We start from the raw sequence: 25,631 nt of genomic DNA, 5'->3' as shown, positions 1-25,631 counted from the left end.
TCAAATAAAAAGATATGTCCAGCTGTAAGCATGGTATGGTACTCCAAGAAAGAGCCCAGGATGAGGAGATAAGAACAAAGTATATTTCACTTCCCAATAGTTATCTAGGCTCATTACATCCTCCTCAGCACCTCACACTTTTCATAAAGCAGAATGCCCTCTTCCTACAGCCCAAGGCTGGATTAGAAGGAGACTGGGAAATATAGAAGCAGCAGTCTAGAGAATCAAAAGAGAATTCAAGGTATGAAAAAAAGAAAGAGAGATGGGCTGGTGAAAGGGTCAAAAAGGGGTTAAGTTAGAATCAAAAATAGCTCCATTTATATTTCAACTAAATCAGTACCAGCTATTTCTCAAAAGCTTTTAAGATTTCATGTAACTTAGCAACTGACCTATGTTTGTTTTTGTTTTGTTTTTATCCATCTCAGTTTCTCAGTAGTTACTTTCAGCAAGAAAAAGAAATGCTTAAGATTGTGCATTTACTAAAGGTATGGGAGGCAAGCAATCAAAAGTATGTACTCTATCCTTTTTGACAAGGTTGTGACAAGACAGGACAGCAAAAAGATGAGCAAATGGTCACATCCTTGGGATCCTCAAAAGAAAAATCAAAGCTTGAAGGCTGTTCCTGGAGTTCAGACATGCTCTCAGAAGTGTATATCCCAGAAGAAAGACCTTCATGGGACTTTTATTTATTTATTTATTTTGTAGTTGCTTCACGCTTTTATTTCTTGCCTCCCTGAAAATCAGAACCAAAGCAGGTGATTAGTCTTCATAGACTAATTGTATCCCACATTGAACCAAAAGGGCTGGGAAATAAATCGGCCTTTTTTTAAAGTTGACTTGGGGTCCTAAGAACCCTAACTCTCAATCGCCACGAGATTCCTGTTCTCTCTTCTTAGTAAAGAATATTTAGTAATGCCATGGCCATTGAGCTTTCCCGGTTGTCAGGAATGACAGAAACACACACACACACACACACACACACACACACACACACACACCCCTTGTCTTCTTGCTGCTGCCATGCTGTGGCAGTTGCAGGGACAGCTCCTAGTTTCCTCAAGCAGCATAATGTGAAATATCAGCACAACCCTGGTGGACAGCTCATAGCAGAGCCCTCTGTGGAACCTGTCCTAGAAATTTGTTTTAAAAATCTCAATAACGAAGATCTGGAAATAGCCCAAGTGTCCATCAGAGGACGAGTGAATTAAAAAGCTTTAGTACATATATACTATGGAATACTACTCAGCCATAAGAAATGATGACATCGGATCATTTACAACAACATGGATGGATCTTGATAACATTTTACTGAGCAAAATAAGTAAATCGGAAAAAACTAAGAACTATATGATTTCATACATAGGTGGGACATAAAAATGAGACTCAGAGACATGGACAAGAGGTTACAGGGTGGGGGGGAGGAGAGGGAGGGGGTTGGGGGAGGGGAGGGGCACAAAGAAAACCAGTTAGAAGGTGACAGAAGACAATTGGACTTTGGGTGATAGGAATGCAGCATAATCAAATGTCAGAATAACCTAGAGATGTTTTCTCAGAACATATATATGTACCCTGATTTATCAATGTCACCCCATTAAAATTAATTTTAAAAAATCTCAATAACATAAAGAAAGCAAACATTCATAGGGAATATTGTCAATAATACTGTAATAACTCTGTATGGTGTCAAGTGGGTACAGTAAATATTGGGGAGAACACTTTGTGAAGTATGTGATTGTCTAATCACTATGTTGTATACCTGAAAACAATTCGAAATAATTTTTGAAAGTAAAAAATAAAAGAGGAAGAAGAAAGCAAACTTCCTAGCTGTGCCGTTACCCACCCTTTCACTTTGGCCTGCAACAAAGCCAAAATGTTCTGTGGCCCTTTAGATGTCCATACTGTTTTCACTTTAGAGAGTTAGGTGCATGTAGGTTCATGGTTATTTGTACCTATATATAGGTTCAGACTTCAGTGATACTACCAGGAATTCCAGGTCTTTCTGGCATCCCATTCTGCCATTCTTAGCTTATTGGTTTTCTGTCATCTAATGATCTCAGGATAGCTGCCTTGTTTCAGGTATCACATCCACATCTAAGAAACAAAGAAGGGAGGGAAATGTCCCTTCAACATCTGTCCATTTTATTAAGAAAACAAGGGTTTTGCCTGACCACAAGGTGGCGCAGTGGGTAGAGTATTGGCCTGGGATGCAGAGGAATCAAGTTCAAAACCCAGAGATCGCCAGCTTGCACTCAGGCTCATCTGGCTTAAGCATGAGCTCACCAGCTTGTGCACAGGGTCATTGGCTTGAGCATGGGATTATAGGCATGACATCATGGTCGCTGGCTTGAACCCAAGGTCACTGGCTTGAGTCTAAGGTCACTGGCTTTAGGAAGGGGTCACTCATTCTGCTGGAGCCCCCAGTCAAGGCATATATGAAAAAGCAATCAATGAACAATTAAGGTGCCACAATGAAGAATTGATGCTTCTCATCTCTCCCTTTCTGTGTGTCTGTCCCTATCTTTCCCTTTCTCTGTCTTTCTCTCTGTCTCTGTCTCTCTCACTAAAAACAAACAAACAAAAAAACAGAAAGAAAGAAAGAAAGAAAGAAAGAAAGAAAGAAAGAAAGAAAGAAAGAAAGAAAAAAGAAAACAAGGGTTTTCTCGAAAGCATATTCAGAGATCCCCATTTAAGTCTCATTGGTCAGTACTGTCACATAACCATTTCTAGCTGCAAAGGAGGCTGGAAAATGAGTATTTAGCTTTCTCACCCTTTGTAGTTAAAGGGAGCAAAGCAGAAGGAGATTAACATAATCAGCTAACTGGTCTTCCATAAGCAAAAAAAAATTTAAATAACCATGTGAAGCTACTTTCTCATCTATAAAATTGTTTCATTCTAGCACCTATGTCATAGAGATGATGGAAAACTCTGCAGCATGGTTCCCATAGGACACAGGCTCCTCATGTCCCAGGACAAGCACTGAATATCCTGTAGTCATTCAAACAAAATTCTGGGTTATAATGTGATGCTAATGTCTATAAAGAACTTTTGAAGCAACAAAGATGCACATCAATGTGAAAGTAATAGGAAGCTTAACTCTTCATGACCTCAGAGTACAAAATAGTTTCTTTTTTTTTTTTTTTTAAGGCTGACAAATTTGATTGCATTAAAGTTAAAATTATCCTTCATATATAGAAGAAAAGCTGGGACTCAGAGAGGTTAAGTAACTTGCCCAAGATTACCTAGTTAACAATATTTATGACAATAACTGCCATTTATGGAACACCTAGTATACATTACATTTAATCCCACAACAATCCTGTAAGATAGATAGCATTATTTCTACTAATTCCAGCCAGTAGGTCAGGAGAGCAAGAATGAGAAACCAGGGCTGTCTGATTCCAAAGCTCTTCCTGCTCTACCTTAACATGGTATGTACTAAGCCCTTCTACCATCCAGACCTGGAACCCCAGGAATGATTTTGAAAAAAAGCGTACAAGCAGGTTACTTCTGGGACCTGTTCTTTCAATAAACAAATCAAACTACTGCATCAGCAGAGGGGAGAGGGTTAGTCAGCATCAACTGTAACGATGCAGAAACTTCAGCCCACACTTGACCCAAAACCTGCAGACAAATGAGCTGGGCTTTCAATTGTGGAGTCCATCCGCCCACCATCAATCCCTCTCCAAATTCCCAGCTGTCCCCCAGGTCCTTCTTACCACCCCTAAGAAGAATCCTTCTCCTCCAAAGACACTCCCCACCCACCCTGCTGTAGTACTTGACCTACCACATTGTGGTGGCCTTGAAAAGTGGGCATATCTTTGGAGATGCTAGTCATGCTCATAGTTCATTAAAAGTGAATTCAGTTCATTCCCTTTTTAACAGAAAGTCAACTAAGAACAAAAGGAAATGGAACCTTGTGTGGATTATGTATTTTGAAGGAAAGTGGGTAGTTCGGTTAGTAAAATGGAGAGGGCACTGGATTGGGAGTCCGGAGCCCTGGTTTCTGATTGCAGCTGTGCTTTTCTATTTATTGCTTGACTTGGAAAGGCCTTTTCAGCTGCATGAATTTCAGGGTCTCTTGTAAGTTAAGACCTAAAGAGGCAGGAAGCAAGTCTGAGAGGACAGCTTTGCGAAAGAGGTGCCAGAATCCTGCTTAGCCAAGAGATATTTTGAGGTATCTGAATGAAAGTCAGGGCCAATATCTTGGGGGTAGCCCATGAAGGATGCAAGTAGATAGCTGAAGAGGGGATGCAGGGAGCAGCTATCAACATACATTGAGAAACCCAGGAAGACTGCATCCACCTTGGATTTCCCAGGGAGGAGAAAATAGAAATCTTGTCTTTGCAACATCCAGCCCTATACTACCCTTCTATGCAGTGATATGAGTGGCCATGGTTACCCTTCCTATGGAAAAAGTGCTATTAGTTGGAAACCAATTTCTAAACAGCCTGCTTGCTGGTATACCAAATGGAATGAAGCTTCTTTATTCAAGCATGAGATTGAATCCAGCATCACCTTTATGCCAGGTGCTATGGGAGATACAGAGAATCCTAGAAGAGATGTGTACAGAAGGAAACTTGTCGAGCACTAACTTTGTGTCACACCCAATGCTAGGAGCTTGGTATCCATTGTCTCATTAGATTTTAGAAGTCACGATTACAAAGCAGAAAGGAATAAACTGCTATAAAAGATCCAGATAATAATGATGATAACAGTAATCATAATACGTATTAAGTGTTTACAATGTGCCGGGTACTGTTCTAAGCATTTTACTTGGATTAGCTTGTTTAGATGATGTGCTACGGAGAAGTCTTTTAATCCCCCCCCCTTTCTTAATTTTCCTAATCATTGTGGCTTCTATTTCCTGAGTTTCCTTACTGTGTTGTGTGGGGCCTCCGAGTCTATCTTTGCTCTCAGTCCATAAAGTGATTCTGGGAAAGAGAAGAGGCTGGTATCAGTAAGCTGAGAGCCCCTAGGGTGGCCTTGACCCAAATGAAAGCTTCCAGGGAGAAGAGCAGGAAAGAACAGTTCCTCAGAGAACGGGTACATTAAGGAAGGGGCATCCCTTAGGAAGTGATCTGTCATTCATGACATTTTAAATGGAGCAGGGACGAGTCAGAGGACAGGGACAGACAGAAAGGAGCTCCCTGACTAATGCCCAGGAAAATGAAACTGGATGAACTCCTTCCAGGGGTTACCTCTCTGACTCCCTGGCTTTCACCCTACAGCTTCCGGAACTGGGTGGTGAGCTCAGCCTGGCTCAACGCAAGAACACCAAGTTTTAAGTCCAATTAGGCTCCGGATTTGCTGCTTGACCCTTGATCTCCTAAGTAGTGCCTACACAACCTCAAAACATCTTATCAGCTGAAACAGAACATTCAGTCAGTAATTTACCTAGAGATCTGTACTCCAAATCTTTGGATGAGTTTGAAAAAATGCTTTTATTGGATTGATTAAATTGGCCAGATGTTTTCCCTTCATTTTGGCATGGCCTCAGGTATATATCTGGTTACAGCACTAGAGCCTGAGAGAAGGTTGAATGAGGAGTAAATGTGCATTTTCTAAACTCAGAGTTCTGAATAAATTAAAGGAGTGCGCTAGGTTTTGGTAAACCAAATCCATAGGAAGAGCCTCCTCCCTGGTGATGACCCATCTTTAGTAACAGCTATAATTCACAGGGCACTTGGTACTTTATAAAGGCACTTCCACATATATTATTTCATTAAAATTCGATGCAAAATGAGACACTATTATTCTTATTTTGCAATTAAGAATCAATATTTTTTCATCCATAAGAATCACCTCAGTGACGTCACGGAAATGGCGCCGTGAGCAGCGCGTCCGACAGCTCTCCCCTAAATCACAACAAATTTATCAACTAGAAACAGAAAAATTTATCCTCGGAGCATTCCGGAGTTCCACACAAACTGATAGCGAAAGGACTGTTATCACTTGAATCTGAGAGACGAGGGTGTGGAGGAATCTACCACAGGGACGTTCTTTCAAACCGCAAGGAAGTCCGCCTGTGGTGAGTCAGCCCATATACTTGGGAACCGCGAGCCGCTGTGAGCGGCCGAAGCGAGCCGCCACCGCGAGCCCCCGTGAGCCGCCGCCGAGAGCCACCGCGAGCAGCCGCGCGCGCGCCCGGTCCGGTTGAGCACCGCTGACGTTCCCAGCGGCCCGCACACTGTGAGTGGGGGTCGCCGGCCACCGGTGCCCGGAGCGCCCCATTCGCGCGCGTGCCTTGGGCATTCCACGCGCCCAGGGCGCCCTGCTGGCCCGCACACCCAGGGGGCTCCATTATCCTGCGCCTGGTGCGGTCCAGCCACCAGCGGCGAGCGGGAGAGGCTTGGGAGATTCTCTCCGTGGGCGGGGCACCTCACCCAGCCATTCAAGCTAACAATCAAGCGTTGGGGAAGGGGCACGCGCAGGCAGCCTAAAATACCTTCGGAAGCACAGCTGCGACCCAATCACTGAAATTAGCTTAACCCATGAAATCTGCGCACCCTCGGTTCTAATTGATAAGATCTCTCTCAATTCAGCGTTCCAAGACAAGAGGCGTGATATTTTTTAGTGCCTCTCGCTAAAGGGACGGGGGCAACTTCTGATTAATAGAGCCTCCATATTTAGGGATAAACGCTAACAAGAAGGACTTGGCAGATAATAAGGTCTATACTACACTAGTCGTAAGCAGAGACTAGTGCCTCTTCTTCCCTGCAAAAACAGGCTACAAAGTGTGGAAAGCCTGGGTTGAGAGGTACAACTAAATGCTAGGCGCTGAACAGTCACCTTGACAACAATTGACTTCCACCCCTGCCTGATTATACTGGAGGCCCTGACTCTCAGAGCCTTTCCCAAAGCCTTGCACTGAGTGGGGATAGAGTGGGGATTTCCCAGCTCTTTGAGCCTCTTACTCCCCAGGCAGAAGCAGTTGCAGCCTTATAGCTGGATCACCAGGCTGCTAATTCAGAAAGGGGGGACTAGGAGAGAGAATCCAGGAAAGCAAACTCTCTCATCGTTGGACCCTGCAAACGCCAACAAGCCTTTACTTCCAGCAAGACTAAAGCCAATTATATGACATTGCCATAGAATCCCATCAACTGCAAATCCCTACCTAAGAGTGACACAGGGGCAGAGCCTGGGGTACAGAGTCACCGACCAGGAAGAGGGAGAGAAAAGAAAAAGGAAGAAGTTAACCTCTCAAAATCAAGAAAAACCCACAGACTTTACAACTTGATCCACTATTTTTTTTTGTTGTTGTTGTTTGTTTCTTCTATCTTTTTGCCTTTATTTCCTCCACCTCAGTCCTTCTATTCTCTGCCCATCTTATGCTTCCCCTTTCTTGAACTACACTACCCATGAGTGTTGCATTTTATTTTTCTTCTTGATCCTCACCCTCCTTTAAGGTTATACTCCAAAACACTTAACTCTCACTCTCTCCTCTTTTGTTTTTTTTTTGTTGTTTTTTTTTGTCTTGCTTTATTTTGTTTTTTTCTCTTCCTATTTTATTTCTTCCTTCGTTTTTCTCTTTTTCTTATTTTTTCCTTTCTATTCATTTTTTCTTTTCTCATTTTACTTTCCTCCCATATAATCCTCAATCACGAACAAATTAGTTAATTTGGGACTCAAGGCTTTTTTTTGGCTTTATTTCTCTTTTTTGCTTTTGTTTTTATTTTTTTTTCTTGTTTGTTTATTTTTGTGGCATTTTGGGTCCTCCCAACCCAAGGTCTCCATTGTATTTAGTCTTCGCTCCACTTAATACAACAGATTTTTACTTATTATTTTTATTTTTTCTTCTTTATTATTCTTTTTTGGTCCTTTTTTCTGGTTCCCTCTTATCCCTCTCATTATATCTCTTAGTTGACCATCACATACAAGCAAATCATCTTATGCTTGTCTAAGATTTTCTTCCTTTTTTTTTTTTTTTTTTTTTGCATTTAGTAGGTCCCTACTCCCTTTTTTTTGCCCCTTGAACTCTTCACCCCAAATCAGGCCCTCCATTATAGGCATGATATTTCCCTGAGGAGGGGAGAGGAGGGAAAGAGAAGAGAGAAAAAAAGGGGGAAATAATAAATTATTACTGTTTTTTTTTTGTGGGGTGTTTTACCTTTTTTTTTTTTTTTTTTTTTTTTTTTTTACTTTTTACTCTTTATTAATTCTAATTAGTGCTATCAATAAGACCACCCTCAGATGCCGATAAGAAAGAGGAAATCGAATATTATGGATACAAAAGAAAGAGAGGTAACACAAATAGATGTGGAAAAATCTATGGAGAAAAGACTTAACATATTGGAAGCCTTGGAGCTAAATGACAGAGAATTTAAAATAGAAATCTTAAAAATACTCAGAGAGATACAAGAAAACACAGAAAGGCAATATAGGCAGATCAGAAAACAACTCAATGAACACAAAGAATATATTACCAAGGAAACTGAAACTATAAAAACAAATCAAACAGAAATGAAAAACTCAATTCACGAGCTGAAAAACGAGGTAACAAGCTTAGCTAACAGAACAACCCAGATTGAGGATAGGATTAGTGAAATAGAAGACAAACAACTTGAGGCACAACAGAGAGAAGAAGAAAGAGACTCAAAAATAATAAAAAACGAGAAAGCCCTACAGGAATTGTCTGACTCCATCAGAAAGAATAACATAAGAATAATAGGTATATCAGAGGGAGAAGAGAAAGAAAATGGAATGGAGAATATACTCAAACAAATAATAGACAAGAACTTCCCAAGCCTGTGGAAGGAACTAAAGCCTCAAATTCAAGAAGCAAACAGAACACCAAGTTTTCTTAACCCCAACAAACCCACTCCAAGGCACATCATAATAAAGATGACACAAACCAATGACAAAGAAAAAATTCTCAAGGCAGCCAGGGAAAAGAAGAGTACAACATATAAAGGAAGGCCTATTAGATTATCATCAGATTTCTCAGCAGAAACTCTACAAGCTAGAAGAGAGTGGACCCCAATATTTAAAGCCCTGAAAGAGAGGAACTTTCAGCCAAGAATACTATACCCATCAAAGCTATCCTTCAAGTATGAAGGAGATATAAAAACATTCACAAATACAGAAAAGATGAGAGAATTTATCAACAGAAAGCCCCCACTCCAGGAAATACTAAAGGGGGTTTTCCAACCAGATTCAAAGAACAAAAGAAAACAACACCACAAGTAACAGCTCCACCAAGAACACAATAAAACCAAACTTAAACTGTGACAAAAAAGGAAAAAAAGGGGGGAGAGGATGGAGATTAACAGTAGCAAAGGATGATGAAGTGCAGAAATACTTATAAGATAGGGTACTACAATGAATATGGTAGGTACCCTTTTCATTACTTAATGGTAACCACCCTTAAAAAAACCACCACAAAAACACTTGACTTAAAAAAGGTAGCAACAGAGGAAAGAAATATGGAACACAAACAAACAAAAACAAATGATAGAAAAACAAAAAAGAAGAATCAAACTAGATACAAAACTAACAGAAAGCAATTTATAAAATGGCAGTAGGGAACCCACAAGTGTCAATAATTACACTAAATGTAAATGAATTAAACTTACCAATAAAAAGACACAGAGTAGCAGAATGGATTAAAAAAGAAAATCCAACTATATGCTGCCTACAAGAAACACATCTAAGCTACAAGGATAAAAACAAAGTCAAAGTGAAAGGCTGGAAAACAATACTCCAAGCAAACAACACCCAAAAAAAAGCAGGCGTAGCAATACTCATATCTAATAATGCTGACTACAAGACAGAAAAAGTACTCAGAGACAAAAATGGTCATTTCATAATGATTAAGGGGAAGTTGAATCAAGAAGACATAACAATCCTTAATATATATGCACCAAACCAAGGAGCACCAAAATATATAAGACAGCTACTTGTTGACCTTAAAACAAAAACTAACAAAAATACAATCATACTTGGAGACCTCAATACACCGCTGACGGCTCTAGATCGGTCATCCAAACAGAGAATCAATAAAGATATAGTGGCCTTAAACGAAATACTAGAACACCTGGATATGATAGACATCTACAGGACACTTCATCCCAAAGCGACAGAGTATACATTTTTCTCTAGTGTACATGGAACATTCTCAAGAATTGACCATATGTTGGGCCACAAAGACAATATCAGCAAATTTAGAAAAATTGAAATTGTACCAAGCATATTTTCTGATCATAAAGCCTTGAAACTAGAATTCAACTGCAAAAAAGAGGGGGGAAAACCCACAAAAATGTGGAAACTAAACAACATACTTCTAAAAAATGAATGGGTCAAAGAAGAAATAAGCGCAGAAATCAAAAGATATATACAGACAAATGAAAATGAAAATACGACATATCAGAATCTCTGGGATGCAGCAAAAGCAGTAATAAGAGGAAAGTTCATATCACTTCAGGCCTATATGAACAAACAAGAGAGAGCCGAAGTAAACCACTTAACTTCACACCTTAAGGAACTAGAAAAAGAAGAACAAAGACAACCCAAAACCAGCCGAAGAAAGGAGATAATAAAAATCAGAGCAGAAATAAATGAAATAGAGAACAGAAAAACTATAGAAAAAATCAATAAAACAAGGAGCTGGTTCTTTGAAAAGATCAACAAAATTGACAAACCCTTGGCAAGACTCACCAAGGAAAAAAGACACAGGACTCAAATAAATAAAATCCAAAATGAAAGAGGAGAGATCACCACAGACATCATAGAAATACAAAGAATTATTGTAGAATACTATGAAAAATTATATGCCACCAAATACAACAATCTAGAAGAAATGGATAAATTCCTAGAACAATACAACCTTCCTAGACTGAGTCATGAAGAAGCAGAAAGCCTAAACAGACCAATCAGCAGGGAGGAAATAGAAAAAACTATTAAAAATCTCCCCAAAAATAAAAGTCCAGGCCCAGACGGTTATACTAGTGAATTCTATCAAACATTCAAAGAAGACTTGGTTCCTATTCTACTCAAAGTCTTCCAAAAAATTGAAGAAGAAGCAATACTTCCAAACACATTTTATGAGGCCAACATAACCCTCATACCAAAACCTGGCAAGGATGGCACAAAGAAAGAAAACTACAGACCAATATCTCTAATGAATACAGATGCTAAAATACTAAACAAAATACTGGCAAACCGAATACAACAACATATTAAAAAAATAATACATCATGATCAAGTGGGATTCATCCCAGAATCTCAAGGATGGTTCAACATACGCAAAACGGTTAACGTAATACACCATATCAACAAAACAAAGAACAAAAACCACATGATCTTATCAATAGATGCAGAAAAGGCTTTTGATAAAATACAACACAATTTTATGTTTAAGACTCTCAACAAAATGGGTATAGAAGGAAAATATCTCAACATGATAAAGGCCATATATGATAAACCATCAGCCAACATCCTATTAAACGGCATAAAACTGAGGACTTTCTACCTTAAATCAGGAACAAGACAGGGTTGTCCACTCTCTCCACTCTTATTCAACGTGGTGCTAGAAGTTCTGGCCAGAGCAATCAGACAACACAAAGAAATAAAAGGCATCCATATCGGAAAAGAAGAAGTAAAGCTATCACTTTTTGCTGATGATATGATCCTATACATCGAAAACCCGAAGGACTCCACAAAAAGATTATTAGAAACAATAAACCAATACAGTAAGGTCGCAGGATACAAAATTAACATACAAAAGTCCATAGCCTTTCTATATGCCAACAATGAAATATTAGAAAACGAACTCAAAAAAATAATCCCCTTCACGATTGCAACAAAAAAAATAAAATACCTAGGAATAAACATAACAAAGAACGTAAAGGACCTATATAATGAAAATTACAAAGCATTGTTAAGGGAAATCGAAAAAGATACAATGAGATGGAAAAATATTCCTTGTTCTTGGATAGGAAGAATAAATATAATCAAAATGGCCATATTACCCAAAGCAATATACAAATTTAATGCAATTCCCATCAAAATCCCTATGAGATTTTTTTAAAGAAATGGAACAAAAAATCATCAGATTTATATGGAACTATAAAAAACCCCGAATAGCCAAAACAATCCTAAGGAAAAAGAATGAAGCTGGGGGCATTACAATACCTGACTTTAAACTATATTATAGGGCCACGATAATCAAAACAGCATGGTATTGGCAAAAAAATAGACACTCAGACCAATGGAACAGAATAGAAAGCCCAGAAATAAAACCACATATATATGGTCAAATAATCTTTGATAAAGGGGCCAACAACACACAATGGAGAAAAGAAAGCCTCTTCAACAAATGGTGTTGGGAAAACTGGAAAGCCACATGCAAAAGAATGAAACTCGACTACAGCCTGTCCCCGTGTACTAAAATTAATTCAAAATGGATCAAAGACCTAAATATAAGACCTGAAACAATAAAGTACATAGAAGAAGACATAGGTACTAAAATCATGGACCTGGGTTTTAAAGAACATTTTATGAACTTGACTCCAATGGCAAGAGAAGTGAAGGCAAAGATAAATGAATGGGACTACATCAGAATTAAAAGTTTTTGCTCAGCAAGAGAAACTGATATCAAAATAAACAGACAGCCAACTATATGGGAACTGATATTTTCAAACGACAGCTCAGATAAGGGCCTAATATCCAAAATTTACAAAGAACTCATAAAACTCAACAACAAACAAACAAGCAATCCAATAAAAAAATGCGAAGAGGACATGAACAGACACTTCTCCCAGGAAGAGATACAAATGGCCAACAGATATATGAAAAGATGCTCAGCTTCATTAGTTATTAGAGAAATGCAAATCAAAACTACAATGAGATACCACCTCACTTCTGTTAGATTAGCTATTATCAACAAGACGGGTAATAGCAAATGTTGGAGAGGCTGTGGAGAAAAAGGAACCCTCATTCACTGTTGGTGGGACTGTAAAGTAGTACAACCATTATGGAGAAAAGTATGGTGGTTCCTCAAAAAACTGCAAATAGAACTACCTTATGACCCAGCAATCCCTCTACTGGGTATATACCCCAAAACCTCAGAAACATTGATACGTGAAGACACATGTAGCCCCATGTTCATTGCAGCACTGTTCACAGTGGCCAAGACATGGAAACAACCAAAAAGCCCTTCAATAGAAGACTGGATAAAGAAGATGTGGCACATATACACTATGGAATACTACTCAGCCATAAGAAATGATGACATCAGATCATTTACAGCAAAATGGTGGGATCTTGATAACATTATAAGGAGTGAAATAAGTAAATCAGAAAAAAACAAGAACTACATGATTCCATACATTGGTGGAACATAAAAATGAGACTAAGAGACATGGACAAGAGTGTGGTGGTTACCAAGGGGGGGGGGGAGGACATGGGAGGGAGGGAGGGAGAGAGTTAGGGGGAGGGGGAGGGGCACAGAGAACTAGATGGAGGGTGACGGAGGACAATCTGACTTTGGGCGAGGGGTTTGCAACATAATTTGATGACAAAATAACCTAGACATGTTTTCTTTGAATATATGTACCCTGATTTATTAATGTCATCCCATTACCATTAATAAAAATTTATTAAAAAAAAAAAAAAAAAGAATCACCTCCCTCTGGTATAACCTAAATAAAGTTCAGCCTTCTTGTGCCTGCCTGTCATCAGGCTAAACTCTTGGGATCTGAGATTTTGGGATCATTCACACCCAAAAAGAAGAAAATCTGTCTTTGAAAAAATACTTTACAAAAATTTGCAGTCAAGATGACACAGTAGGTCAAATTTTGGTGGACCTCTCTCCTCCAACACAGAGTACTGATAAATCACATGCATTTCAGAAAACACTTAAGCACAGATGACTTGACTTTAAAAACAGATAAACATGATTTAAAAGAAAAACAAAGGATGATAGAGAACAAGATTGAAGCCATAGCTGCTAGGCCTGGGGTCTAGAGATAGCCAATGGCAGCTGGGGCTATACTCCTGAAGACAAGGGGCACTCAAAGTGTTCTTTGTGGGACTGAGAGCCACATCTGGGTTTATCCTCAAAGCTACAAGCAGAGTGCTGCCTCTTTACGTTCCCAACTCCTTCCACTTTGCTCTTAAAAAGAGACTTTTAAAACTGCAGCTGAGTAGAGGACTTAGCAGTGAAACTACTATGATGATGGAAATAGGTCATTACACATATTTCAAACCCATAGAGTGTACAATACCAAAAGGGAACCCTAATCAACCCTCCTGTAACTCACTGGACTCTGGGTGATAATGATGTGTCAATGTAGGTTCACCCATTTGCAACAAACATCCCACTCTGGTGGGGAATGTTGATAGTAGGGGAGGCTGTGCAGGTGTGGGGCAGGGGGTTTTATAGCAAATCTCTGCATCTTCCATTCAGTTTTGCTATGAACCTAAAACTGCTCTTAAACAAATAGTCCATTTAAAAAAAAAACTGCTGCTGAGAGCTCCCTGGAGCTGTGTTCATTTCAAACTAGGTTCTGAGGGCTTCCAACTGGCCACAGGAAGACCCATGGGTAGTTTCTCATAACCAGAAACTCACCAAGCCAATCACTGACCCAGCTAGGTCAAATGTCACTTAGAGATAAATAAAATGAGACTTCCCTGTCTTCTTTGCTAGCTGGTCCATTTCTTCCCAATCACTAAATATCGGAGTGCCCAGGGCTCTGTCTTCAGCTCTGTTGGGCTTCATCTACACTCATTGCTATAACATTCCTATAGCCTGAGGTTTCCCAAAGTTATGCTTGTAGCAGCCTTGACCTCCCCCTCTGAGCTCTAGGCTCATATGAATAAATTCATAAGGACAGAAACTCTGTCTTAATTCATCTGTGCATCCCTCATGGTACCTTGGGCAAGACTAAGACAACAGGTCTCCATGAGAGGTGCTACATCAAATTCTCTGCCTCCTAAACCCAAAGGCAAGATTGGAGATTGGTCATGCAACCTAGGAATTCAGGATTCATTTCTCAGGCCTGTGGTTTCACTCTCATGATGTCCAAGGGTGATGTGTCCTCATGGCATTTGAAGAGAGTCTGTCCGCCTTTGCCCCAACTGAATGCTACAGTACTCCCAACCTTGATCAAAATACCATCACTGCACAGTTAGGAAAATTGGGATTTTTAGATCTCACACACGACTGGAAACAAAACCAGCAGAAATTATTCAGCTCAATCAGAATAATTTCTAGAATAAACCCAATAGGTCCTGGGAGAAGATATGAGGGAGTTTCTCCAAGACTAAAACAGAGGCAGTTGGTACCAGTTACAACTGGAACAGTTACCCATTGTAGCTGGTGGCCTCTAAAACCAGCTCCAATCTTCTTCCCTTCTGGTTTTCACACTTTCTCTCATCCCCTCCCCTTGAATGTGTACTAGATTTGTTGACTCACTTCTAATGACTAGAATATGGCAGAAATAATAGCATGTCACTTCCAAAATTCAGTTATAAAAAGAATAAGGCTTCCTTTGGGGACTCTGTCTTGCTCTCTCCAAAAGAAGCCAGCTGCCACATCACAAGGCAGCCCCATGGAGAGGCCCACGGCGTGCGAACCTAAGGCTGCTAACAGCCACACCGGTCAGCCTAGAAGCAGCTCCCCCACCCCCCAGGTTGAATCTTGAGCTCTAGCTGATGACGTGACTGCTGTGAGGGACCTTGAGCCAGAATTGCTGGCTAAGCTGTTCCCAGATTCCTGACCCACTTAAAAACTGTCAGATAATAAATGTTTGCTGTTTCCAGCTGCTGTATTTTGGGGTGATTTATAATGCAGCAACAGATAACTAATACACCAGTTTTAACATGCACTGACCCCACAAGCTCTGAATATCAACTTAACTGTTTCCCACATTTGCTCTGATATTAACCCACACGTTCAGCTGTTCCACATACATTGAAGTTCAGCTGTTTGTGCATATGTTGGTATGTCATTCATATTTGGATGCTAAATATAGTGCTTAAATATAAAATATTCATTTAACCATACACGAAAGATCTTAGATGCTGCCTTGCCCTGGGTTCTGGAGAAAGCAGTCTGAAACAAATCTTATGTGGCAACACACTACTAACAATACAGTCCCGGGGCTACTGTGATTAGGGGGAAAGGGAAATGAGCTTGGAAAGAATGAGACAAATACAAGGATGGCATGTCACTGAGCTGGCTACAGCTTCACAAAACAACACCACCACTTGCTTAGTCACTCCGGAAGTCTCGAGAAAAACCATATGGAGTCACAGCACCTGGAACAGTCCATTAGGGAGAAAGAGAGAAAGAGAGAGAGAGAGAGTCATTTATTTGTTGGTTCTGTCCTGTCTCCTGTCTCTCCTTGTTCAGATTTCATCCAAGGGGATGTTAAAACCAGCCTCCACTTCCAGGTTGTGTTTTCCAGCTCCTCCGGGCCGCTGCTGGGAGACTTGTTCTGTGCACAGTCTGTTGCTTCTCCGAAACCAGACATTAGGGAGCCAAGGCCTCCACGTGGCGTCAGGTCACTCCTGGGCACTGGACCTGTTGTGGCTACCACCACAGCAGACGTTACAGAGACCTTGCCAAAGTCCGGCGCTCACTCAGGGGAGCTATGCCAGATGGCAGTATTAGGAGGAGAGGTGACAGAGGAAGCAGCTGGAGTTCTTTGTGGATCAGACAGCCAAGAACTAGAGGGTAAGTGAGGCTGAGCAAATTAGGGAGGAGGATAAACTGGGTCTGGGACAGAGCTACTCACAGGTGAACACCTACTCATGGGGAGCAGTTTTTATGTCTTAACTGAATATGAATAGACACACATTTCTGGTGCTATCTGTATGGACTCAGACTCTATTATTTCTCCCCCTGAACACAAGGATGAGCCACCTTGTACAGTTCTGCAGCTCTGAGCAGTTTTGTTTCATGGAGGCATTCTTATTGCTCAGGAGAATTGCACTTGCCTGGAAACTTCATATCATTTAATTCCATTGTCTGGTTTCATATCATGATGTCACCAGAAGTACAGGAGATTGGGAGCTGACTCAGAATGAGATTGCAACTGTGACCTGAATCAATCCTACAGAGAGGGCTCTGGAACTGGGATTGTCCTTCGGGATTGTTCCCAGTTAAGCCAAGGGGCCTCGCCTTTGTATTTTTGTGTCAGCCAGTCATCAGCAGTTCACACCCTGGGAGGGATGTAACCTTGGACAAGGCAGTTCCCCGGTACCAAGAGCAAATCTCAGCAAAAGACTCAACTCTGAGCCTTTGCAGCCAGTATGCCTGGTGGCTGGGGGATGGGCTCATTAGTCCGGAAAGGGATCTCGGTAGAATGCCACGTATCCAATCTAGTTGGCTACCATCTGGACTAAACTTCTCATGTGAAGAATTACAACTTAATCTAACTCTGGTTTTCCTCCAAAATTAAGCACATGAATTCATTTTAGACTTCTTCCCAGAGTCAAAAGGTTTCCGGTTAGGTGTCATGAAGGATTCCCAAGAATGGTTTAGAATGATCACATGATACTTCTTTATGGGCTCAGATGATTTCCTGATTCATCAGAGCAACAGGGACAGGAGCCAGGCCATGGGTAACTCCAAATTCCAGGAACCTTTCCATTTACAAATACTCTGAAATACAGGTTCCATTTTCTTAACTGCCATGACTGGATTTCCTTGCCCCTCCTGAATCAAAGGGAAAACCCAGGGGTTTGCTCCAGACCAAGAGAGCACTGCTCTGCTGCCTTCTTGAATCTAAAGAAACTAATGAAATAAAATAAAATAACCTCACTACTAGGTCAGAAAATCTCAGGATATCCCCACCCTATCCTGGCCTGAAATGTGGCCAAACTGTTGTGATCACGGTCCCTCACCTACCCCTATGCTTCTCCTACAGCCGCAGCCGGCACAGAGACCACAGGACCCTGTTCCATGCTCAAGTCCTCAGACTCTGGCTACTTACCAGTCCCCTGGTGCTTCTCGAAGTGCAGTCAGAATGTTTTGGGTCTGACTCAGTATAGAATGGGTACCCTGTGCTGGCTTTTTTCAAAGCAGCTCTTTTGTTTGGTGTCGTTGTCAGTGGTGGTGGTGATGGCTTTAATATGTTTTACACACTGATCCTAATGTAAAACGTTTTCTGAAGAAAGGTGAAGAAAATTGATTTGAAAAAATCTCTCTTCTTATTCAACATTCCAGTGTTCAGCATCTGTGACATCAAACTGACTCCATTTTAGGAACGAGGGTTCCTCTTTCAAAGTGCAAACTCTCATCTAACATTTGCTAATTTCTCACTTTCCCTAAAAAGAAAAAATAAGTGGAGTCTAGCCTTAACGGTAGAAGCACAACATAGCTTTTCTTTCTTCCATCGTGTTCCCTTTACAGTTGCCATCCATTAGGCCAATCAGTGGTTGCTTACCCTCTACATTTATGGCATTAAGTTTTCATCTTAAATAAATACATTTCAAATCTTTAAATGAACAAATTTAAAGAAAATATTAAATAATAGAGCAGGCACACAGTTATAGTGAAGAACATGAAGGTGGTCAGACAAATGTAGTCCTCTGTGGGGCAGGTACCTGGTGCTAGGCATTCAATCTGTGGTCCATCAGCACCATCATCCAAACACACCTTATTGTGTATAAGAACCAGAGAATCTAATTCAATATGTTGGAGGTAGTGCCCAGGAATCTGCATTCTTAACTGGTACTTCAGCTGCTTCTAGTGCCGTGATGGTGAACCTTTTTATAAAAACAGCCCTCTTTTGCAGTACTGGTCAACCTGGTCCTTCCCACCCACTAGTGGGCGTTCCAGCTTTCATGGTAGGTGCAGTGATTGGCCCACCATAAAAGCTGGACCACCCACTAGTGGGTGGAAGGGACCAGGTTGACCAGCACTGCAAAAGTGGGCAGTTTTTAAGAAAGGGTCGCCATCACGGTTCTAGTGTCTGATGATCCGCTTACCAGCATATCAGTTCTTCCGGTCTACTAGACCAGAACTTCTTTAGAACACAATTATGACTCACTCATACATAGCTGGGCCAGGCGCATCACTAGCCCTTATATAAATGTTTGGGAAATGCCATCAGGCAGGTAGGGCAGAAATTCCATGAACTTGAAAATGTCAAGGCCTTTCCATGATACTGAGAGTGAAGCTCAGAGATGCTGAAGTTCTCATGCCTGACCCTTGCCTAGCGAAAAGCAGAGCCACACTGAAGGCCCAACACTTGGGCTCCTTCCTCAGAGACTCAACCACTACCTCTGTGGTGGGTGGGCCTCCCTAGATTGGAGCAGGAGTTGACAAGAATTTAGAAGATCATAGGCACATATTCAGTTAGTTTGATTCATTCAGTTCCACAGTTGAATTTAAGCAAAATTTTGCAAAAATACAAGGAAAACCAAATAAGAGAGCCTGGGTAGGGCTACATGACTGGAGAAAAAGAACAAGCAAATCTACTCTAAGGAGTCAGTTGTGACTTCTTCAAATGCAGATGCCAGGCATTGAACTCACACTGGCAACAAATGAATGAAATGCATTGGTCACAGAAAAAAGCCCCTCACCAACATGGAGAATGTGAGATCCTGTGTGGCCATCTTTGTCCATCCCTGTGTTTCTACTGTTATTGCCCCAGTACAGCTGTTTGCTCTAGACCCAGAGAGAATTGGAGCGAGAACAAGCTGATCGGCTCTAAAGGGAACAAAATTTTCGGCCCTGGCCGGTTGGCTCAGCGGTAGAGCGTCGGCCTAGCGTGCGGAGGACCCGAGTTCGATTCCCGGCCAGGGCACATAGGAGAAGCGCCCATTTGCTTCTCCACCCCTCCGCCGCGCTTTCCTCTCTGTCTCTCTCTTCCCCTCCCGCAGCCAAGGCTCCATTGGAGCAAAAATGGCCCGGGCGCTGGGGATGGCTCTGTGGCCTCTGCCTCAGGCGCTAGAGTGGCTCTGGTTGCAATATGGCGACACCCAGGATGGGCAGAGCATCGCCCCCTGGTGTGCAGAGCTTCGCCCCTGGTGGGTGTGCCGGGTGGATCCCCGTCGGGCGCATGCGGGAGTCTGTCTGACTGTCTCTCCCTGTTTCCAGCTTCAGAAAAATGAAAAAATAAAAAAAAATAAAAAAATAAAAATTTTCACAGCGAGGAACATTTCAGCAGCCCAAGTAAGAAATTTGGACCTGGAATTAGAGATGGAGCCACCTGTCCAGAGATAAATTGGAACAAGTATTGAAACTACTGACATGTTGTTCCTAGTCTATGATCTTTAAACACTGATAGGAGAAACTATAATTACAAACCTGGCTTCCCCTACCTTGTAAGGAAAGATCTCGGCTCTGCAAAGCACAATCTGAAATGGGCTGGAGGAAGCTACAAGCATGAAACAAAAGGAAACCGAGGGCCCTTATTCCTCTGCAAGGAAGCACGTGGGGTGGGTGTGAGAAGTCTGCCTGGAATAAAAGACTCCCAACACTGATCAGGTGCAGGAGGCAGAAGTGGGAGACAATCTCGGAGGCTCCCATATGACCTGCAGGGAGACTCGAGGCCTCCAGTGGCTAGCACAGGTTGTGGAATGGGCCAACCATTCCAAATACCATGTTAGTTCACCCAGGTGCAGTGAATCACTTGGCATATCAGAAGAACCAAGTGGAATGTTACTTGGAATTGACTTTTTATCAGGCAAAGTCCTGGCAAGAAATGGGTGACTCCAACTCCAACCTGTTCTCCTTTCTCCCTTTGCCCTTCAAGTGAGTATCCTTTGTTCCAGCTCCCCCGGACCACTACCACACCGTTCCCTATCCATGTCATGTGTACCTCTCCGTAGCCATGTACTCCCACTGTCCAAATTATGTTTTCATCTCTAGCTGTCAAAATCCTATTTGACATGCAAAGACTTATACACAAATCTTCACAGCAGCTCAATTGTTAATAACCACCATCTGGAAACAATACCAACGTCTATCAACAGGTGAATAGATACACAGATTGTGATATAATAAACACACACTTGGCAGCAAAGAACACACTATTAACACATGCAACAACATGGATGAGTCTTAATATCTTTATGAAAAAAGGCAGATGAAAAAAATAGGTGTTGTATAATTCCATTTGTATAAAATTCTAGAAAATGTAAAGTAATATATAGTGGCAGAAAGAAGATCAAATGGTAGGCTGGGGATGAGAACAGAGAAAGGAGGGAGACCAAGGGCCTCAAGGACACTTAGAGAGTGATTCAAGTGCATTTTATTCTGATTGTGATGATGATTTCACCAATGCATACATATTTCAAAACACATAAAATTGAACACTTTATTTTTTATTTTTCAATACAGTTGAAATTTTATATTACATTATATACATATATATTCAATATTATATTAGTTTCAGGTGTACAGCATAGTGATTAGATGTTTATATGTATAACTTACAAAGTGACCTTCCCGATAAGTCTAGCATGTGTATTATGATATTATTGACTATGTTTCCTATGTTGTATTTTACATCGCCTGGGACTATTTTGTAAATGCTCAAAATTGAACACTTTAAATATGTGCATTTATTGTACACCAACTATACCCTCTAAAGCTGCAAAAAAAAATACTATAAACCAATTCAAAACACAAATTAGGAAAACCACTGGCAACAAGCCTGTAAAGTAGTATTATTCATAATAAATTAAGTGCACCCCAAAAATTTTTTTAAAATATGAATAAAGCAATAGAAAATGATAACAGATCACAAGTAGGTAATCTGGAAATAAATGCAAATAATAAACATGCTTGCCTAAAATTGTTCTGCTTCAAAAGAATGTAAAAATACACCCTACTGCCTGGCTTGTGGTAATGCAGTGGATAGAGGGTCAACCTGGAACGCTAAGGTCACCAGTTCGAAACCCTGGGCTTGCCTGGTCAAGGCACCTACAACAAGTAATCAGTGAACAACTAAAGTGAAACAACTATGAGTTGATACTTCTCATTCCTCACCCTCCTCCCTTCTCTCTGTAAAATTAATAAATAAAATCTTTAAAAAAATAAAGAAGGAAATGTTCAATAAATAAATAAATAATACACCTTATTCACCAATGGGTCTGTCATGACAATTAATGATGATCAGTCCCTTAAGCAGAGAGAGGGCTTCTCCCCAAGCCTCCTACTCACACCTTCAGCCTTTTCTCTTCATCCTGCAGGCTCAGCATTCTTCGTGCTACCTGGCATGTCAGCTTACCAAATTCCTTAGGGGGAACTGAAGCCCCCTTTCACCTGTACACATGCCTTTGTGATGCACCTTCTCTGTATAACTGTTACTGAGACATCACCATACCCCAGTTTCAGTTACATTTAGATTGCTCCAGGCCAATACAAAGAATGGGTGGTTCCTAACCCTCAGGCCAGGACAGATCTACTTTATCATACACCCTGCCGAGGTCTGGGCAGAACTGGAGATAGACTGGGTTGTGTAACCCTGGAGTGGGAGCCATTCCCCCCACCTTCTGCTAAACCTGACATTCCCCCCCCCCCCAAGAAGATTCACTAGCCCAATCCTCCCAACTCCTGATGGCTCCTGGCAGAATCAGGGGCAGACCAAGATGTGTGGTTCTAGAACTGGGGCCATTTTTCCCTTGAAGACTGGTGTGGCCACTGTGCAAAGCAGTATGGAGTTACCTCAAAAACCTTAAAAACGGAACTCTCTTATGACTTAGTGACTCCACTTCTGGAAATATATTCAAAGAAACCTGCAACATTAATTCAAAAAGATATTTTAATCCCTATGTTCATTACAGCATTATTTACAGTAGCCAAGCTTTGGAAACGGCCCAAGTGTCCACCAGTAGATGAGTGGATAAAAAAAGCTGTGGTGCATATATACAATAGAATACTACTTGGCCATAATAAAGAAGGAAATCTTAACCTTTAGGACAGCATGGATGGACCTGGAGAGCATTATTCTAAGTGAAATAAGCCAATCAGAGAAAGACAAGTACCATATGATTTCATTTATATATGGAATCTAATAAACAAAATAAACTAACAAAAAAATAGAATAGACTCATAGATACAGAGAACAGACTGACAGCTGTCAGAAGGGAGGGGGTTGGGGGCTGGGCAAACAGGTAAAGGTTTTAAGTGAAAAAAAGGAACTCATAGGCACAGACAACAGTATGATGATTATCAAGGGAAAGGGGATGGAGAGAGGTAGGAGAGGGTGAAGAGGGGGTAAAGGGTAATGGAAGGAGACTTGACTGGGGTTAATGAACACACAATACAATATGTAGATGATGTAATAGAGAATTGTACACTTTAAACTGACATAATTTTATTAACCAATGTCACTCAAATAAATTCAATTTAAAAAAATTTTGTTTTAAATAAGAAGCAGAAGCTTGCATTTGGGGTGTGTGCCTTTCCTTCAGGTGGCCTGCTTCATCAGAAAGGGAACCAAACCTCCTACCTCCGCAACCAGCACCCCAACCGCTTTGAAAGTGAGAACCAAACGGAAGTGCGGGAAGGCCAGGGGGAGGGGCAGGGGGGTCTGAGCACCTGCAATGCACTCTGACTGCTCAAGGGCTTTCCTTCCCTTTGGTCTCCCTGGGCCTGGCTGTTCCACTCTATTAGCCCTTAGCATCGGACTGAAACTGACAGGCTGGCGGGGGAGCTGGAGCAGAGTGGGCCGGGGAGCCAGCAGGGGAGGGGGTGTGGGGGAGGGGCGAGGCAAGCGGAAGAACGGGAATGGAAAAATCCCAGGTGACTGTGGGAGAAATAAGGGAAGAAGCAGGGACATCCATGTGAAGAAAGGAGACAAAGAGAAAAGTTGGATAGCCCAGGAGAAGTAAAACATGTATAGGTCTTTATGAAAGGGGGGAAAAAAAGAATAAATTGATGATGGCTCATTCATTAATTATTAACAAACAAGTAGCACTAATGAATAGCATCATTAAAGGGCATTTTGTGAATATTAATGTGTTGTTATATTCTAAATAATGATCTCCCCTTGGCTGGCCAATATCCTTCCAGTCTTTATCAAAAGTCACCTATTTTAACGACTACCAGCTCTATTGAAACCCCTCACAATTCTGATTCTGTGTCTCCCATAGTTTTATCACCAACAAAACACTGCTAAAAATAACTTCCTACATTAATTTTCCTGTGTGTCTCCCTGCATTAGAGCATACACTTTACAAAGCTAGGAACTTTTGTGTATTTTGTATGCAGATGTGAAAAAGCACCTGATTGATTATTGTGCTCAATAAAGACTATGTATTGGAAAAAGAAAATGGCACTACACACCAAAGGACAAGGGGTTTTCTTCAGAGCAACACCACCCACTTCCCGTAGACTTCCTCTCTCCAGTCAGACATTTCTCTGAGGACTTGCAAGAGAGAAGAAGGGAACCTCAGTTCAGCCATGAGCTCCGTGTCTCCCTCTCAGCAGGTGTCTAGCAGTGAGAAGCTGGAACTGAGAGCCCATAACAGAGCCCCTGGCTGCTAACCCAGGTCCTCTGAACCCAGGGCGGCAACCTCCCACACTGGTCCATAATCAGAGTTTCAGAGTTAAAAAGGTTTACCCCTCCTATTTTACAGATACAGTCTTTGGACCCAGTGAGGTGGAATGAGCTTCCCAAGGGTGAGCAGTGAGCTCCTGAGTCCTTCTATCCTCTCTACTGATGCACAGGGCTAGTTGGCCAATGGCCCAGCTCTCGGCACAATGCCAAACATGGAGGACACATTGGAGCCCTGCAGCTTTGACTTTCTATGTTCCTGTCCCCTTTCCCAACCTTCCCAGAGCCATGATGTACTCAGTGATTCATTTAGTGAGTGCGTTTGGCCCAGCAAACAAAACCCCTATTTGGATTTCTCCAAGGGAGGAGACTCTGGCAGTAGGGTTTCAGCCTTCAGGGAGATGAGTAGAAAAGTATTTTGTAGAGGAGGGTAATCTTATCCCAACTCTAATATGTGTTTTTTTCTAAAGAGCTTGCAACCTTTTGAAACCCACATGACAGCATGGAAGCCTAAAACCAGTGAGGGGAAATGACTGGCCCAGGGTCTCTCCATGAGTCAGGGCTTTATGAATACAGGTGACCTCATTCTCGGTTCTCTGCCTAAAAATTTTTTCTTCTCTCCTTGATCATCACATCTTGGCCAGGGAAAAGCCACATACCCAAGGAATAATTCAGGCAGCTTTCCCCCTAGTTCCTTCCAGATCTAAGTTAGCCTGAGACCTAGGAGCCCGTTCTCACCTATACTCTTCCAAATGGATGAACCACACTATCAGAGGCTAGCAGCAGAGACTTGGAGCAAGAGATAAGAAACCCAATGCTTAAAATAGGCCATGATGACTTCTATTTATTGAGCACCTAGTACAGGCACGGCCAACAGTTTTTACCCCCGGGCCAGATTAGAAAGAAAACTATTTTCACGGGCTGGACAAAATATTAAAATTAAAAAATGTTAAATATAAAAATGATTCATTTAAGTAAGCAAAATTTTATTATGTAATTTAAAATTTTAATATACAATATTATTTTAATAAAAATATTTTTTTTTGTATTTTTCTGAAGCTGGAAACGGGGAGAGATAGTCAGACAGGATCCCGCATGCGCCCGACCGGGATCCACCCTGCACGCCCACCAGGGGCAACGCTCTGTCTCTCCGGGGCGTCGCTCCGCTGCAACCAG

Source organism: Saccopteryx bilineata, chromosome 1 (assembly GCF_036850765.1).
Source record: "Saccopteryx bilineata isolate mSacBil1 chromosome 1, mSacBil1_pri_phased_curated, whole genome shotgun sequence".
Taxonomy (NCBI): domain Eukaryota; kingdom Metazoa; phylum Chordata; class Mammalia; order Chiroptera; family Emballonuridae; genus Saccopteryx; species Saccopteryx bilineata.
This window is presented reverse-complemented; position numbering follows the sequence as displayed.